Source organism: Rhipicephalus sanguineus, chromosome 5 (genome assembly GCF_013339695.2).
Source record: "Rhipicephalus sanguineus isolate Rsan-2018 chromosome 5, BIME_Rsan_1.4, whole genome shotgun sequence".
NCBI lineage: Eukaryota > Metazoa > Arthropoda > Arachnida > Ixodida > Ixodidae > Rhipicephalus > Rhipicephalus sanguineus.
In genome coordinates this window covers 177,693,647-177,699,606 of record NC_051180.1, presented here as the reverse complement: position 1 = coordinate 177,699,606, position 5,960 = coordinate 177,693,647, and the positions used below count along the sequence as shown (strand labels likewise).

Here is a 5,960-nt window from a genome sequence, read left to right as displayed (position 1 = left end):
GTTATCAGCAGCATCGCGGGGCATCCACTTTCGCGGGACCAGAATGGCACTCACTTATTCGTAATTAAATAAAAAAAACATTCAGAGAAAAGATGGAGGTGAAAGTTTCATTTATGAATATTGCGTGAAACTTGAGCGCGTGATTGAAAGCTTGACGTCATAGTTGTTTTTCGTATTTTGGCCACATTGACTGAATACAGTTTCCTAAAACCTGTTGCGTTAAGTCTTCTACTCCCTGAGAGCAAAATATAATTCGTTTCCACCGATAAAGAATTACGTATGCCCCAAGAGAGGCCGTCAATATCTATGACGCCTCGGATAGCTCGTAGGGCAAGTTCAACGCAAGCTCGCCTCAGTATTTTTTACACCTTCTCTTCTTTACTAAATATCTCGAGGCAAGATTGGTGCATTTCTTATTGCCAAAGTTGAGTTCACTAGTATGAGCCACCTGATTTTTTTATTGCGAGAGCAATTATACTCACACCCCAGACGCATTTTTGCCGCTGCCGTCATGTTCCGTAAAAAGTCCAATTTGATACCATCGCCCCTAGCGCAGTATGTTCTATGTGCGATTCCAAGCTTGTGAAGGCAGCGGACGGGTGCGACTGAAGCAGAGATGAAGCGAGCTGGCCAGCACCGGTCGGGCGAAGGAGCATGAAGGGGTGCCTTTGGGGGAAGGGGGCGGCGTCTCTGAAGCAGCAACTGCGAACTCCTATCAAAAGGGCGCGCTCTTTTGATAGACATTCGTAGACGTGCTGAATGTGCTCCTACCCGATTGCTTCGCCTTGATGCGACAGGCAGCACGAAAAAACGCCAGGCCTGCGCGGCACAGTAGTGGTGCAGAACTATCGGTGAATTGACTATCGATAGCATCGATAGCTTTTTTTTAACAATGGATAGTGTAAACAAACTATCGATAGTACTACTATCGACAAACCATCCACAGTGCAATCGGTAGTACCATCGTTAATATTACTAGCGATATTACTGCCGCGCGTGTTTATTGCTTAATAAAGTTTTTTTTCCGTCTTGTTTATTGCTTTGTTTTGATGTATTCGGGTTTCAGCCACAAAGAACGTTAGCAACGCTCGGCATACGCTGCAATGTTTGAGAAGCTTTGCAATTGTTTCAGATCATTCTGTTAGGATTACTACGCGACTGATGTATAAAAGACGGCGCGTTCCACCGATGATCAGATCACTCGACGGCCGATGACAGTTCGTAACGCTATTAGTGCACAGTGTGTATCGCTTGAATTTTGAGTTTTGATTTTTCTGGCCACAAGCTCGACCATATAAACACTCTGTATTTCCCACTCTTGCTGCAGCATTCTTCACCACCACAACCACGTGACAATACTATCGATAGTGGTGCGAATAACGCTGTTTCTGGCCGGCCATATTGCAAAAATATTTGCGATAGCCTACTATCAGCTTCGCTTAATTTATGAGCAATTCTTGGCGAGAGAAATAAATTATTTCCGCAGTGAAAATGGCGGAATATGTCCATGAATAAATTCATATCCAAAAGCAACCAGATACACCTTAAAATTAACAAACTTAGTTCTTCATCTTTTTATTTTGAAATCATAACATGCACTATAAATTTGAAGTCGGGCAGTTCCGCCACATGTAACGGCTTCCTCTCCGCCACAGCTTAACACTTTGACTTTATGATCGTGCGTCAGCAAATCACTCTGGTGGAGAACACAAGCATGTAAATGTTCTTGCTCTTCCGCCGGCTCCTCCGGCTGCACGACGTGCCACGCGCGCGGGGAACCAAGTTTATTCTACAATGAATTCGTGCTGCTGATTTTATACTACTGATAGTACCATCGAGTTTACTATCCATGGCGCTATCGATAGCATTTTTACTATCGATAGTTTGATAGCGACTCAGCTATTGACAGTATCTGTAGTACCATCGATAGTTCTGCATCACTACGGCACAGTCACAACAAAAGCTGGATGAGCGGCCTTTCTAGAGCCCGTTCTATCCTCTTATGGGGCAACTATTACAACTAGGGTTGCAAGGCACCCACTACGCCATATACGTTCATAATCATAGGAAGTAGGGAACTACACACTATGCCATTAATCGTCATTCTGCGGAGAAGCAAGGTACCCGATACCCATCTGTGAGGTTTTGTGTGCACTTTGTTGATGCAGTGCCTGAAGACGACGAAGATGCACGGCTGAGCCATTTTTAATGGGAAGGAAGCTCTAAACCACGTGCTCGTTACGCAATTCGGACTGTGTGACGCCTGGTTGTTCTTTTTTTATTAGATTTTTACCACACTATACGTTTTACATACGTTAACGTGGTTTCTTGTTCGACAGCTCGCGCTACTGCACAACAACGAAGCCTCTATAGAATCTTCTGGGACGGAGTTCCAGGCACCGGCCTGGCTGTGTGGTAGAGTGCCACGCGGAGGGCCTGGGTTCGCATCGCGCTCGATCGCAGATATATTTTTTTTTTGTTCTCATTATGCGCGATAGCAGTTACGGACACCGGCGGTGGCGGCGGCGGCGGAAAAGTGCACCACCGAAATTGTCTGTTGAGATCTGATAAGAGTTTTCTCTGTAAAATGCTTCGCGCGCTACAGCGGCCGTGTTCCCTGACGCCAGCGTTTGGTAGAGTTGCGCGAGATCGCATCCTAACGGAGTTAGCTGCTAGCCTTACTTCGTATCCCAATTAAAATTCCAATTCGTATTGCAATAATACAATTTGTTGCTATCACATTCATTATTTCACCCTTGCGGCGAAACTGTGAGCTTTTTTAATGCACGTTTAAGGTCCACCTAAGTTCGCCGAAAAGTAAATGCCTTTTTACACCTCCATTGCTCGGTTCCTCTAGATACCTTGGTTCGAACTCTTAACATTCTGAAGTCATGTCGACTGTTTGCATCGTCATCCCCACTTTTTGCCGAATATAATGCCCGTACAGATCGAGACAATGAGAAATTCATGGCTGGGTCCGTCTTAAAGAAGGAAACATCATGTTCACTATCTAGTATGAAGCGTGAAAATGTGTGTCCGTTTACGGATCTTAACCTATATGGCTACATTCAATTTGTTTTTTTACCACACTGAAACATTTGATGGTTGGTTTAATTGATGTCACGTGAAAAAGCGTATTATGCTCTAAGGGGCGCCGTAGTGGAGGGCTCTAGATAACTTAAAAGCGAATGAATGCGAGCCAGTTGGTACGTATCCATAGTTAAAAACAGCGTGTAGTAGACGCGGACAAGAATGCACACCGGACTACACTCTTAATCAAATCCTGGCTAACGCATGCCCTGTAGGCGGGACGCTTCAAAACTCAGGAAAACTCCCGGCTATAGTAGGCTTTCTAAAAGGAATTAGCCGTGACAAGTGTATATAAAAAACGTGGACGCTTCACCGCCGCCTTATAGACGGCCTGCAGTATTAGTCGCGCGTCGGTGTGGGCCGCGTAAGTGAGAATCCTGGCTACAGATCAGCGTATGCTCCCGCGTGTTATAACTTGTCGGCGCAAGCGTCGGTGTATACGCATGCGCCGACAGCGTCAGCCGCAAAGGCGAGCTATGCTGCGAGGAGGTATACGCATGGAGCTAACTACGCACTCTCTCTTGCGTGCGTGAGAGAGAATAGGGGCTGCAACATTCTCCATTGCACTCCGCTTCTGCTGTTTTTGCGCAGAGAAAAGAAAGGAAGGAGGTAAAAGTGAGAGTTCGAAGATATTGTGCGACGGGAAGGGGGTTGCGTTTTTGGCGCGAGTGGTTAGTTTTAGCGCGTTCCACGACAGCGGCGGATGTTTAATAGGTTGGTGTGGTTTGTTGAGCGTGCCGCGTGAGCCGGTACTCGGCCGCCATGGAAAAAATTCTCTTATCTCAATATTAAGGGGGTGTTGCGATGACATAGCGACATCCCCTTACACGTGCCAAGGCTACACGCAAGCAGTTGACGCAGGATTACACGACGCTTTCGCGCCATTTCTGTCTCGCTGGTGCGCACACTGCGGACACAGCCCGGCGCATCGTACCCGCCTGGGTGAGTGTTCTTTTTTCTTCACATATATGCTCGTGCTGTTAGCGTTCACATTGTTGCATGCTTGCGCTGATATATATGAATGATGGTATTGAGCTGCCAGAATATTCTATTGCCGTCTTTTGAAATAACTATACGAGTATGCGTACAAGTAACTATACGAGTATATGAGTACTTATCTTTGTTGTAATCGTGATCCGTCTCTATAGTCGCGCACGTGTTGTCGTGCTGATCGAATTTATTGTGAACTCTTGTAGAGTTCAGAGGCTTTCGTCGCTCTTGGCAGGTGTCACTGAGATAATCAATTCGTGTTGCTTGACAAGCTGTGTAATTTTAGCTCTCGCATGGCTTCTTATCTTTCGGCTAGTAACTGCCCTCTGCATTTATGGTCAATGATACAATGCGGCAATCAAAGGAAGCATATTTTTGCTAGCAGTTGAATGATGATAGGACGTCCTTTCATGGTAGGTCGTTATACTTCGCATTTACATTTCTTTTTTTTTACCTTTGGGAAGCGGAAAAGTTTTCCCCCAATCAAAAAGTAATAAAAATGCACTTACGAGTACCGAAGCCGTCAGCGCCGTTTCATTGGATCAGGCGCTCACAGATACGACTAGCGGCATCTCTTGTTTTTAGGAGGAAAAATCTGCAATTTGACTTTCTGAATAGCGACAGTCTTTAAAACGCGTTTTTCTGGCTAATTTCTAACAAGTCTTAAAGCCAGCCTCATTCATGCTCATGAATACATTTGCGTATTTACTCTGCCACTTCAGTGATTTCTGTGGTTTCGGCTCACATTTGCCCATTGGTCTAATGCAGTGCCATGTGAAGTGTGGACAAGTACATCAGTGCATCATGCACCAGCTGTGGTGCCTGTGCAAATTGCTGATCTCGATGAAGGTAAAGTAATGCGTCATATGTAATTTAGACGTTATCTAGTTGATGGCATTTTTGTTCTCTCATCCATCATTTCATGCGATGCAACAGCGATATATAACCGTGGTTGTATAAAAGTATTGTTGTTTTCGTTGGCAGCTTATTATTAATGTTGGATTGCTCATTGTTAATGTTATTACAGAGAAGTGAAGTGCGTACAGCAGTCGTAATAAGGGATATAATTCTCGTTCATCCTCGTGTTAGTATACACAGAATTTGAATACGTTTGGAGGTGACAAAACCTTCTGACACAAGAGCCAGGCGCACAGTTTTATCGAGCAACTGGCCAGGAGCTCATACCTTGCAGGGTCTCCAGCAGCAGCAGCAGCAACACCGGCCGTGGTGTTGTTTACAATGCCGTAACTGAGCATACGATCTTTCTTCTTGTGTTTTTTATTCATTTTCTCTTTTTTGCGTTTCACTCCCATCTAAAAATCTTATTTACTTAACGAATGAATCGTGAGTCTACTGTAAAACTGCTTTCCTTGTACGTGATTCTCATCAAATTACGACTGTGCTATGGTTTTCACTTGCAGCCGACATTCGAAACAGAGCTTCACTTCTAAAAAAACTGGAAGTTTCATGGAGAAGCTCAACAAAGTCACTCATCAGACGTTCAATGCCCGCATGTATTTATTTCATGGAGGTCGACGAGTATTTCTGAGGAACTAATGTTAAGCTTTCTTTCATAACTGTGGTAAGTTTATGGTTAAAATACTATAAGAAAGCTTCATTGGCAGCTTCTGAAAACACTTTGGTAATTTCCAACTTCTGTGACACTATCTATTTAAACAAAATTCGACAAGGTGTACAACAGAATGAGAACAACCGCTTCCCAAGTAGAAGTTTTTTTGTGATGGGCGAAAAGGGCAGGTGATCTAAGAACATAACGTCGAATGTGTCTTCTTGCTTTGTTTTTTTTCGTTAGGATGACATGCCAGCAGCCCGCCCATCGCCTGACCCCGGAGTTTTGGAGGGAGTACGACAACAAGCCT

General features: G+C 44.6%; 1 long non-coding RNA gene across 1 annotated transcript; it reads left to right on the top strand.

The window, feature by feature from the left end:
* The first annotated feature begins 4,000 nt into the window (after nucleotides 1-4,000).
* LOC125758569 (uncharacterized) lies at nucleotides 4,001-5,566 on the top strand. Its single transcript, XR_007416229.1, has 3 exons — nucleotides 4,001-4,032; nucleotides 4,849-4,929; nucleotides 5,502-5,566. It is a non-coding gene; the product is annotated as an uncharacterized LOC125758569 (long non-coding RNA).
* Nucleotides 5,567-5,960: the final 394 nt, after the last annotated feature.